At 38.3% G+C, this 13061-nt stretch overlaps 1 pseudogene; it reads left to right on the top strand.

The window, feature by feature from the left end:
• LOC110257689 lies at nt 8402-12100 on the top strand (annotated as a pseudogene).

The following is a 13061-nucleotide window of genomic DNA, read 5'->3' on the forward strand; positions in this document are numbered from 1 at the left end:
TAGAATTTTTTTATAGAGTGGTAGGCTTACAATGTATATAATATTGTATCTTGTTCTTTTCACTTAACATTTTATGATAACAATTGTCCATATGGTTATGGATCAACCTAAACACAATTTAAAATGCAGCAAAATGTCCTAGGCAGCTGTGTATTAATGTATTTACTCATCCCTCCACTTTGAGGTATTTAGGTGGTTTTCATTTTTTTCAATATTATAAATAATGCTGCAATGAACATCTTGGACCTATAGCTTAAAAAACATGTTTAGAATTACTGTCTTGGGGTAAAAACCGAGGAGTGGAATTACTGGGCTAAAAGATATGAACATCTATCTCATGCATTGTTCTACAAAATTATTCTATTAGTTTACCCTGTGACCACACTAATTGCTGGAATGGTACATTGTTATTTTAAAAAAATCTCTAAGATGGGTGAAATGGTATTCCACTGTTTTTTTTTAATATGCATTTATTTTACTAGTGAGATGAAAAAATTTCATATATGTTTGCAGACAATAGATTATCTTCTGAAAGTGTCTTTTTATGTCCTTTGCCTTATGTATTGGACTCCTAGTGTATTTTTTCTTATTATGTGTGACTGGTTTACATAATAAAGATGTTCAAACTTTGCCATATTCGTTGCAAGTTTTTTTCCTAGTCTGTTGATGAAAAACATCCCCTTCAAACTAAGTTCTCATCTGTTGTGAAATATGTGTAAATTTGGCACAATGCAGTTTGTAGTGAAGTTTAGAATGGAGCCATTGACACAAAGGTTACCATGATCATTTCTAACCTTCTTGTAAACAAACTCATATATCTAAGCTTATCTGCTCTTTAAAAGAGAGAACTAAGTTTGTTCTCCTATCAACAAACTATAAGAAAGCATCTATACTTGTTAAATATGATGTAGCACCCTTAAACAGTGCTTTGAAAGACATTTTTCTCTACTCTAGGGGAAACCCCTAGAGCTACTCAGTATGTTTTTTTTGAAAAAAAAAACAACATGAAAACAAGTTTTAAACAACGGCAGTGAAAGATCAACCATGCTGATGATTTGTACCCAGAATATATTATTTGGCTGCAACAGAATGGAATTAGAGGTGTAGGGAGATGTTTCAAGAAGGGATTATACTTTGTATGTTTCCTACGAGGGAAGAGGATGCGAGAAATATCAGTATTTGTGAACAGGGAGAATGTGTGGCTAGAGGAATGTGTTTTTCTTTACATAAGTTAACCAAATCTCTTAAGTTCTAAAAGTTACTCCAACACTGAAGCTCTCTGAAGGAGACGATCGTTACTGAATTGCACCAGATGCTGCAGCTTGTCTGACATATATTTAAACTTTCATCTTCCTGGACAACTTAATGATATAGAATAGTTGTTTGGTTTAGGTCAGGTTTCCATAGGCAAAATAAAGCAGAGGGGTGGTACAGACCTCTAGATAGTTCAGGCAAAAAGTAGAGACTTTGTATTTGGCCTGAACTCACCAGATGGTTGCTTTTAATGCTTTACTTGCCTTTGGTTGTAGAGTCCTGTCTTCTTAATTTTTTGTTTTTTGTGTTTAGGACAAATTACCCCAGAAAGCTAGAGTTGTTATAATTTCTAAAGAGTTTGGACACTGTACCAAGGATCTCAAACACAGATTTTTAAAACCACAGATATGAAGAAATAAAACCCGCAATATTTCTTACTTGTTTACCAGTTAAACTGAAGGGGGAAAATTCAAGCATTTCAGCTGGTGTTTTACACCTAGAAACGAAGGTAAATGGGTAAATATAGCCATGGTACCTTTAAAACAGTTTCTATCTAATGAAGACATATGCCTTTAATGGGGTGTGTATTTAAAAGGAGTTTCCCTGGGAATCCTGTTTTAAGAAAGCAGTTGTTTGATGGAATTGAGTAGTTAGTCGTAATAATAACTCATTGGCTTTTTTCCTCAACCATGTGATCAATAGTCTTCTAAACTTCACTTGTACTAAAATCAAAATGGATAATAGAAGTGTGGATTTACTTAGCTTGAAAATTAAACCGTTACATTAAATATGGACATTATTCAAGAGAGCAAAGCCTAAGAGGGAAAAGTAACCAGTATAAAAGCACTATTATTCTTGCCCAATACAGAAATTGTCCTTTAAGTATTAACTCTATGGTCTTTGCGAGCTAACATCCAGTTTTGTTGATAAAAATGTGGGGCTACCTTGATATTAAAAAAAATGATGCTAGTGATGATGACTGCTTTCTCTGTGTTAGGACATAAATAAAATCGTGCATGATAAATGATGTTTTCTACACTATGCAGGAATAAGGGCTGCCCTGTGATTTGTGGCTGCAGCCACCGCTTGCAGATGATGGCTTTGCGTCTCAGCTTCTTTACTTCTATGCTACTCAAAATCTCTGCTGGAGAAAACAACCATCAAATGCCTGGCTGCTGCGCACAGAACAGGTCTGTTTGCTGCTTTTGTTTCCTAGCAGTCTGCGGCTAAAGTAATTAGAGCAAATACATGGTTTAATTAGGCTCCTAAAGCTTTCCTGTTATCTTAGGAGTCAATTGAAAATTAACTCAGCTGAGAATCAAGCATTTCTTCCCACCTTCAAAAGATAAAACTTTCATTTGGAAATGACTTTTAGTAAGTAAACAAAACATCAGAACAATTAAATCTAGCAGATTTCATATAAATGTCAATGATTTCATACTACATGGATTTTCTACATTACTATAAATGAACAGTAAAAGAAATTAGCTTAACCTTGTTCCTTGTTGGTATCATACTGCAGCCTCGTTTTTAGCATCAAAAGATTAGCAGCTCATACTGTTTCATCTTCAAAAGTTAGCATCTTTATTTTGTGAGCTAGTTCAGATCGTTATAAGGATAAATTTGCTATTTGAAAGGAATTAGTATTAAGAGACTTAACATTTTTCTTGGATGTTAAAAGACCAGCTGTCATATTTAAGATGTAATACAATGCATTAGGCTTATCGATTCCTCTTTCTCCCCTCCTCACATGGTCTTGGAATATCTGTCAAATTGAACCCTTCTTTACATGTCATGGTCACCTTCTTGGTTCATGCCCTAATGAACTCTGCCAGGGTTGCTGAAGGAGCCTCCTAAACTGGCGTTCAGCCTCCATATATAGTCAGCAGAATGTTTTCCCTTAGTATGTCACTTGCCTCATACCACTCGAGGACAGAGTGTCCTGCCTTTTCTTCTGCTATGTCAGAACGAAACGCCTAACCTGAGCATGTAAGTTTCCCTCTTCCCAGGTGACGCCACAGACCCCTCCTTTGCCGCACACACCCCATTCTTCCAAATTCACTCATCCTATTAACGTACATTCTCACTGCTCACACTTCCAATTCAGTGAGTCTTTTTATGGCATTCTTGTATGTGGTTTACTCAGTTCCGCTGTTAGGTTGGTTCTCATGTCTAAATGTCCTCCCCTTTCTAGTCACCGGTTAATGCCAATCTTCTTGCTTGGGACTCACTTGGGAAAGCGTGCCTCGCTCAAATAATCTCACTCCAACCACTGCCTTGTTTTCCTAAGCAGTGGGGGCAGGTAGAGCTAAGGATTTAATTGGTACCCATTGATACAGTCATATCATTGATAAACGACAGTCATTGTTACCATGACTAATACTTTTATACCACTTGGTAAATAGTTACCACCGTGAACCCCCTCCCCCAAGTGCTGTTAGCTACCTAGTTGTCCTGGTTTCTCCAACCCCTTCCTGAGGACCTCCCACCTGTCCGCTCTACAGCCACTGCAGGGTTAACTACTGGTGCAGCAGTGGATTTTCTGGAACCTTGACTGGCATATATTCTCATGGGTAGGCTTGGGCTACATAGGTTGTAAAATAGTTAAAAGTACCACTCCTGGATATAACTAATCCCTGAGTTGGGAACACTATTTTAGGCTATAAACTGCTTGAGGCCCGGGACCAGGACTGTGTCATCTTCGTCTTTGTATCCCTAATGCTTAGACTAGTTCCAGACAATCAGCAATACATGTTTGCTTCAAGGAAGGAAGCAGATGAAGGATGGAAGGGAGGGAGGAAGGAAGGAAGGGAAAAAGGAGAAAAGAAAAGGCCAAGACAGGTTTAAATGGCTAATTCAGGGTACCCCCTCCTCCAGATTGCTTTTTTTTTCTTTTTAGGGCCGCATCTGCAGCATATGGAGGTTCCCAGGCTAGGGGTCAAATCAGAGCTACAGCTGCTGGCCTACACCACAGCCACAGCAATGTGGGATCTGAGCCGGCTCTGCGACCTACACCACAGCTCAGGGCAACGCCAGATCCTTAACCCACTGAGTGAGGCCCGGGATCGAACCTGATCCTTATGGATACTAGTCGGATTCATTCCCACTGCAACACAGTGGGAACTCCCCCAGATTGCTTTTAACAGTGTCCAAGCTCTCCGTGACTGATGGCAGGGCTTGGTGATTTCTGCCTGACTTAATACCCTCCCTCCTTAGAGGAATCGTGCCCATTTTTTTTCCCCTCTCATTGTTCATAGCTGAGGTCATCTTTTCCAACGCACATCCCTTTCCCATCTCATGGTTGTCAGAAACCTCAGGAAATTGTGCTGTATATTTTCCCCTCCCTTCTTTAGCTCCATTTGGGAACAAAGAGAAATTTCAACTCTGATCATGGAGAGTGGTGCACATAAAATTAATATTGGTCAGAAACCTAGAGTAATGGTGACAGTGAAGCAAGGAGAAGCACTTAGTACTTCTTGACACCATTGCTTTCTTCCCTCCCAACACCCCCAATGAGAATGTAAGCTCCCTGTGTTCCCCTGTGTTCTCCATGGATTCCCAGAGCCTGCAACAGTGCCTGACATGTAGAAGAGATCTTCAGTATATACTTGTTGAATGAGCGAATGAAAAATGAAAAAAATATATATATATATTGAAGTTAAAACAGAGATATGTCACGAATTGCAAGTGCTCTTGATCAGAGTCCCTTTCAGAATCCCCACAGAAGCCTTCATCTACCTGCTTTAATTAAACATGCTCTTTCTCAAGCATCAGCATTCAGAATATGTCAAGATGTAGTTTATAAACCTATTTCATAATCATTTTTATTTTCCAATTTTTGTCTAATGAAGAGTGGTACAACACTTTTGCTTTCTACTATGGCTTCCTGGCAGATATGCAGAGAGAATGCCCATATATTTTGAATTAAATGAGTTTCTTTTGGCAAACCTAGAAATGCAATAAGCAGCATTTACTTATAACATTTCTGTTGGTAAAATGTGACCGACGTTCAAAACAACCCCCTTGCAAACTGCTTTTGAAATACAACCATTTTTAGTTTCGTGAGCTTCTGTATTTAGTCTGTGCTTTACTCTCAGACAATTCTTTATGGATTGTAAGTACTTTTTCAGTTGCCTCATTAGTGGATGCTTTATCTTCCTCAGTGTTTTTAAGCCCCCCTGAAGGCAGGGATTATGTTTTTCTACTTTTGTTCACCTCTTCATGGTGCTTAGTACTGCTTTGAACTCAGTAACTACTTGTTGAATGAAGGATTTTACTTAAATGCAAAATTCTGCATAAGGTGATAAGCCCAGAAGACAATGGATTATTTTTTTTGCAAAAAAGGAAACATCAGTTATTCATGCACTCTTCAGTATTTAGGGCCAGGGCGCTTGAATGTCATGTTAGAGACCACATTTTGTTTAGGCTTGTTAATCATTCCTGTTTGTCAAACTTTTTCACATGAGGTTTTTTTTTTTTTCCCCTTAATAGCAACAATACATGACAGTAAATCATAATTATAAAAACATCAGCATCATAGGTTTAAAATATTTCATTCTTCATTAATTATATGTTCCCTCTTCCCCTTAAATACATCATCAGGCAGCATCATGAACTATTATGTGAAGAATTTAATTTGAGTTCAGGAGGTAGCAAGTAAGATGTTTGTACTTGTTTACTTTAGGATCTTTTCCAAACTGGGGACTCAGGTGTCAAAAGAGGAATAAGGACGGAAACTTTTCATTTCTGATTAAGGGACAACAAGGACATTTAGACTCTGTCTTATGGCAAACTGCTCCTTTCCTTCTGTGGCAATGTGTTAAAAATACCTGGGTTCTTATTTCTTAACCTGAGAGCTGGTTAGTTATATAGGCATTCAGTATGTAGTTATTATTTAAACTGTACATACAATCTTCTGTGTATAATATATATTTTGCAATCAAAGAAAATATATATTAAAAAAATATGTAGTCCAAAGAGGGAAACGTCCATATTTCACATTCATTCAAAATCAAGAACCAAGTATCAACTATTCCTTCTTTTTGGTAATTAGCATTCAGAAAGGAATAATGTTAACATCTGAATGGAGTGTTTAAGAAATAGTTACATTTGCATCTGAAAAGAGGTGTTCTTTGGAAAATAAAATTGGTGCTTTCAGAATTAAAACACGATAAACCAAACCAAACCAAACATTTTGCCTGCCTAGAAAAGATTTCTTTAAAGATTGCTTCAGGGTCCACCTGAAGACTTTTGTCACATGGTTCAGCACCCCTCTGGAATCTTTGAGGTGTTATAGAATCAAAGCTGAGCGCACTCCAAAAAGTGAGACATGTAAGCTGAGAAACCCTATTCACAGTACCAAATAGTACAAGCTGATATTTATCAGGGAAGAATTTCTTTGCTCTTACAGTTTATTTCATTTCTCTGATTTTACCCTCTGTGTATATGTGTACACAATACGGTTGTGGTTTTTTTATGTAATTTTTTTTTTCTCATCAGCAGGATTGTAAATGCCTTGAGGACAGGGATAATCTATTGTCTTTCAAGCTCTCTGCGTGTCCTAGCTCAGTGTTAGTCACCTAATACTTTCGCTTGATTTGCAAATGCATACATGTCACATTCTGATAGCTTGTGACTCCTTTGTCTCATCCATTTTATACTCCAAAGAATTTGTGCTGGAGAATATAAGGATCACAGTCTCCTGTCCTGAAATGCGTGTGATCTGAAAGCATTATAACCCTTGATTGTGAGGTTTGGGGTGTTTGTACAATGAAAATGATTGAAATATTAATATGAAATCACGCTGTGATCTGGAAACTTATAAAATATTTTTGATTCTATAAATCAATTCTGAATATTTTCAGACATCCAGGGTTAAGTTGAGGTTTTGCTGTTCTGACCCTAAGTTTAAAAAAAAATATATCACTCAACTTACTAGAACTACAGGCTTATGCCTTCTTTCAACTTCTGTTATTTGAAGTGGAAAGTGATTTACTGTATACAATCTTTCTGTGAATTGAAAGTCTAATATGTTAAAATTTAATCATCATCTGTGATATTTTGCAATGTTACAAATTACTTTTAGCAACGAACTGTATTGCAGTGCATCTCTAACTTCTAGATGTCATCATTCAGCTTTAGCTAAGTGTTAGTTTTTCATGAGGATTGAACATGTGTGATTTGTCCTTGTTTTACAGTTTCAAGTATTCACCTGTAGCAGACCACATAGTCATAAGTAAAACTTCCTTATTTAATTCATTAGGTCTCTTCATGTAAGACTTGCCTTTTAAACTTTGTTCTTTCATACTAGAGCAAGTATTCAATAATGACCCACATATTGATTTTTAGTAATAAGAAAGGTGTGGAAATAACATTGCGTAGGAACTCAGGTGAGGTGTGCTCTAGTCTTATTTCTGCAACTTACTAGCTGTGAGATTATTTAATTCTATTTATTTTTATTTTTTCGAAAAATGAGAAGTTAGGGACAAGTGATTTCTAATGTTTCTGAGACAGAGAGGAAGAGGATAGACATATACGCTCTGATTGCTGTATATTCAGAAGGTTCCTTATTTTGGACCATCCACAGAGAGGAAGCTTTACTATGTGCCTTTGGAGCAAAAAATCTTAACAGCTGACCATCTCTTTAAATTACTAAACACGAATTTGTTTTCATCCTATCTTTTCATTCATTTATTTAAAAATATTTATCACAAATCAGATATGCCAGATAGTGTTTTAGGAACTGCAGATATGGCAGTGAATAACATGCCTTTAATCCCATAGAGTTTACATTCTAGTAGGGAGTAGCTAAATAAATAAATGCATAAGAAGAGAGCAGGTGGTGAAAGGTGCTGTTTAAAAAATGGAATTGGGTGAAATAATAGAGAATATAACTATGCTGGATGATCAGAGAAGGTCTCTCTCAAAGGAGAGGACATTTATTCTGAAGTGCAAATGCCAAGAAGAGCAGAACCATGCAACTGCCAAAGGAAGTATTCTAGGCACTGGAACAGAAAGTACAAGGCATACAAACAGGCATGAACTTGGAGTGTTGGAGGAACAGTAAGAATGCAGAACATAGTGCTGGAGCATAGTGGGGTCAGAGAGTCAGGGGCCAAAACAGGGGAGGGGTTTATGGGTTAGGGAAAGGAGCCTTGGAATTTAGTCCAGATAAACTGGGCAGTCATTGGAGAAGTTTTAGCTGGAGAATGGCATGATCAGATTGTGTTTTAAAATGGACACACCACTGTCACTTGGATTGATGGTGGTCAAAAGTGGAAGCTGAGAGACCAGTTAGGAGAAGCTCCAGATAAAGCTCCAGATAAAGGTGGCTTACACAATGGTGACAGTGGTGGAGGTTGAGATAAGTGGACAAAGTTGAGATATATTTTGGAGGTATAGTCTGCAGAAATTGCAGAAGGATTGGATTTAAAATGTAAGGGATAGGGATGAATCAAAGATAACTCCTAGGTGTTTGGCATGAACAGGTTTAGTGGCATTATTATGAGCTTACACATTTCGACAAAAAATAGAACCTATTGAACATTAAACTCTATAGGATTTCATTTCTTTTTCCATCTTTTAGTGTCATGTCATATGATTTTGCATGACTCTAATCAGTAAGGCAGAAAGTTTGAACAGTTTGATGTTATTTTTAACTTTATTTTTGGCTGTATCATTCTCATATATTTCCCTGTTATTATAGACATACTTCATTTTATTATGCTTCACTTTATTGTGCCTTACAGATATTGCATTTTTTTTTTTTTACCAATTGAAGGCTTGTGGTAACCCTGCATTGAGCAAGTCTATGGGCACCATTTTTCCAATGGCATTTGCTCACTTCTTCTTCTTCTCTGTCACATTTTGGTAATTCTCACAATGTTTCTAACCTAATTACTATTATATTTGTCATGAGGATCTGAGATATGTGATCTTTGATGTTACTATTGTAATTGTTTGGGGGCACCACGAGCTGTGCCCATATGAGATAACAAACTTTATAAATATTGTGTGTATTCGGACTGCTGAACTGACTGGTCATTCCCCCATTTCTCTCCATCTCCCTGGTCCTTTCTATTCCCCGAGACATATCAACATTGAAATTGGGCTAATTAATATCCCTTCATGGCCTCCAAGTGTTCAAATTAAAGAGTTGCACATTTCTTACATTAAGTCAAAAGCTAGAAATGATTAAGCTTAGTGAAGAAGCCATGTTGAAAGCCGAGGCAGACTAAAATGTAGACCTCTTGCAACAAGCAGTTAGCTAAATTGTGAATGCTACTCCTGTGAACACACGAATAATAAGAAAACAAAACAGTCTTATGCTAATAGGGAGAAAGTTCTCATGGTCTGGATAGAATATCAAACCAACCACAATATCCCCTTAAGCCAAAGCCTAACCCAGAGCAAGGCCCTAGCTTATTCAATTCTATGAAGGTTGAGAGAGGTGAGAAAGTTGTAGAAGAAAAGAAAATTTTTTTTAAGGTTTGATGTCTGATTTATTTATTTTTTTGATTATTATTTTTTAATAGTTATTTCCCCAATACAATTTTTTTCTACTGTACGCATGGTGACCCAGTTACACATACATGTACACATTCTATTTTCGCACATTATCATGCTCCATCGTAAGTGCCTAGACATAGTTCCCAGTGCTACACAGCAGGATCTCATTGCTAATTCATTCCAAAGGCAATAGTTTGTATCTATTAACCCCAAGCTCCCCAACCACCCCACTCCCTCCCCCTTGGCAACCACAAGTCTATTCTGCAAGTCCATGATTTTCTTTTCTGTGGAAAGGTTCATTTGTGTCTTATATTAGATTCCAGATATAAGTGACATCATATGGTATTTGTCTTTCTCTTTCTGACTTACTTCACTCAGGATGAGAGTCTCTAGTTGCATACATGTTGCTGCAAATGGCATCATTTTGTTTGTTTTTATGGCTGAGTAGTATTCCATTGTGTATCTATACCACATCTTCCTAATCCAATCATTTGTCAATGGACCTTTGGATTGTTTCCATGTCTTGGCTATTGTGAATAGTGCTGCAATGAACATGTGGGTGCATGTGTCTTTTTCAAGGAAAGTTTTGTCTGGATATATGCCCAAGAGTGGGATTGCTAGGTCATATGGTAGATCTATGTATAGCTTTCTCAGGTACCTCCATACTGTTCTCCATAGTGGTTGTACCAGCTTCCATTCCCACCAACATTGCAGGAGGGTTCCCTTTTCTCCACACCCCCTCCAGCATTTCTTATCTGTGGTCTTATTCATGATGGCCATTCTGAGTGGTGTGAGGTGGTATCTCGTGGTATTTTTGATTTGCATTTCTCTAATAATCAGGGATGCTGAGCATTTTTTCGTGTGCTTTTTGGCCATGTGTACATAGAAGAAAAATTTGAAGCTAGCAGAGGTGGGTTCACGAGGTTTAAGGAAAGAAGCTATCTCCATAATATCAAAGTGCAAGGTGAAGAGCAAGTACTGATGTCAAAGCTGTTACTCAGATTTAGCTAAGATCATTAATGAAGGCGGCCACACTAAACAACAGATTTTCAATGCAAATAAAACACCCTTCTATTGTAAGAAAATGCCATCTAGGACTTTCGTAGCTAGAGAGGAGAAGTCAATGCCTGGCTTCAAAGCTTTAAAGAACAGTCTGACTCTCTTGCTAGGGGCTGTGCATCTGGTGACTTTAAGTTGAAGGCAGTGCTTACTTACTGTTCTGGAAATCCTAGGGCCCTTAAGAATTCCAATAAACTGACTCTGCCTGTGCTCTATAAATGGAATGACAAAGTCGGGATGACAGCACATCTGTTTAGATCATGGTTTACTGAATAGTTTAAGCCCACTGTTGAGGCCTCCTGCTCAGAAAAATAGATTTCTTTCATAATATTACTGCTCGTTGACAATACACCTGGTCGCCCAAGAGCTTGGATGGAGCTGCGCAATGAGGTTCATGTTGTTGTCATGCCTGCTAACACAACATTCATTCTGCAGCTTGTGGATCAAGGAGTCATTTCAACTTTCAAGTCTTATTATTTAAGAAATACACTTCATGAAGCTGTAGATGCCATAGGTAATGATTCCTTTGATGGATCCAAGCCAAGTAAACTGAAAACCTTCTGGCAAGGGTTCACCACTAAGAACATATGTGATTTGTGGAGTCAAAACATTAACATTCACAGGAGTTTGGCAAAAGTTGATCCTAACCCTCATGGATGACTTTGAGGGGTTCAAAACTTTGAGGGGTTCAAAACTAGAGATGCGGTGAAAATAGCAAGAGAACTAGAATTAGAAGTGATGCTTTAAGATGTGACTAAATTGCTACAGTGTCATGATAAAACTTAAATGGATGAGGTGTTGCATCTTAGGAATGAGCAAAGAAATTGGTTTCTTGAGACAGAACCTACTCCTGGTGAAGATGCTCTGAAGACTTTTGAAATGATAAAGGATTTATAATATGACATAACCTTAGTTGATAGAACAGTGGTAGGTTTTGAGAGGATTGACTCCAATTTTGAAAGAAGTTCTCCTGTGGGTAAAATGCTATTAAACAGCATTGCATGTTACGGAGACATTGTTCATGTAAGGAAGAGTCCATTGATGAGGCAAAATTAATTATTGCCTTATTTTAAGGAATTGCGGCAGTCACCTCGACCTTCAGCAGCCACCATCCTGATCAGTCAGCAGCCATCAACATCGAGGAGAGACCCTCCACCAGCAAAAAGATTATGACTTTGAAGGTTCAGATGATCATTAGCACTTTTTAGCAATAAAGTGTATTTTATCAAGGTATTTACATTTTTAAGACTTAATGCTATTGCACACTTAATGGAGTACAGTGTAGTGTAGACATAACTTTTTTTTTTTTTTTTTTGTCTGTTTGCTTTTTCTTGAGCCGCTCCCGTGGCATATGGAGGTTCCCAGGCTAGGGGGCAAATCGGAGCTGTAGCCGCTGGCCTACACCAGAGCCACGGCAACACAGGATCCGAGCCGCATCTGCAACCTACACCACAGCTCACGGCAATGCCGGATTCTAAACCCACTAAGCAAGGCCAGGGATCGGACCCGCAACCTCATGGTTTCTAGTCGGATTCGTTAACCACTGCACCACGACAGGAACTCCCAAGACATAGCTCTTATATCCACTGGAAAACCAAAAAGTTTGTGTGACTAGCTTTATTGCAGTATTTGCTTTATTGTGGTGATGTGGAACTGAACAGTGTCTCCAAGGGGGTGCCTGTATTCCTGTTACCATCCCAATCTTAAAATATATATTTTAAAAACACTGCCACTTTAATTCTGGGGCCCATTCCACACTACTTTCCCAGGTCTGCTTTTCATCTTTATCAAACATTTTTAAACAGCTTTACTTACTAGGTGATTAACCACATAGTTTTATTTAATTTTTTGAAAAAATGGAGTTCCCTTTGTGGCGCAGCAGAAATAAATCCGACTAGTAACCATGAGGTTGCAGGTTCGATCCCTGGCCTCGTTCAGTGGGTTAAGGATCCGGCATTGCTGTGAGCTGTGGTGTAGGTTGCAGACACGGCTCGGGTCCCGTGTTGTTGTGGCTCTGGCATAGGCCGGCAGTTGTAGCTCCAATACAACCCCTAGCCTTGGGAACCTTCATATGTCACGGGTGCAGTCCTAAAAAGACAAAAAGAAAAAAAAAAAAAAAGGAGTTTCCGTCGTGGTCCAGTGGTTAATGAATCCGACTAGGAACCATGAGGTTGCGGGTTCGGTCCCTGCCCTTGCTCAGTGGGTTAACGATCCGGCGTTGCCGTGAGCTGTGGTGTAGG

This window comes from Sus scrofa, chromosome X (assembly GCF_000003025.6).
Source record: "Sus scrofa isolate TJ Tabasco breed Duroc chromosome X, Sscrofa11.1, whole genome shotgun sequence".
In the NCBI taxonomy this organism is placed as follows: domain Eukaryota; kingdom Metazoa; phylum Chordata; class Mammalia; order Artiodactyla; family Suidae; genus Sus; species Sus scrofa.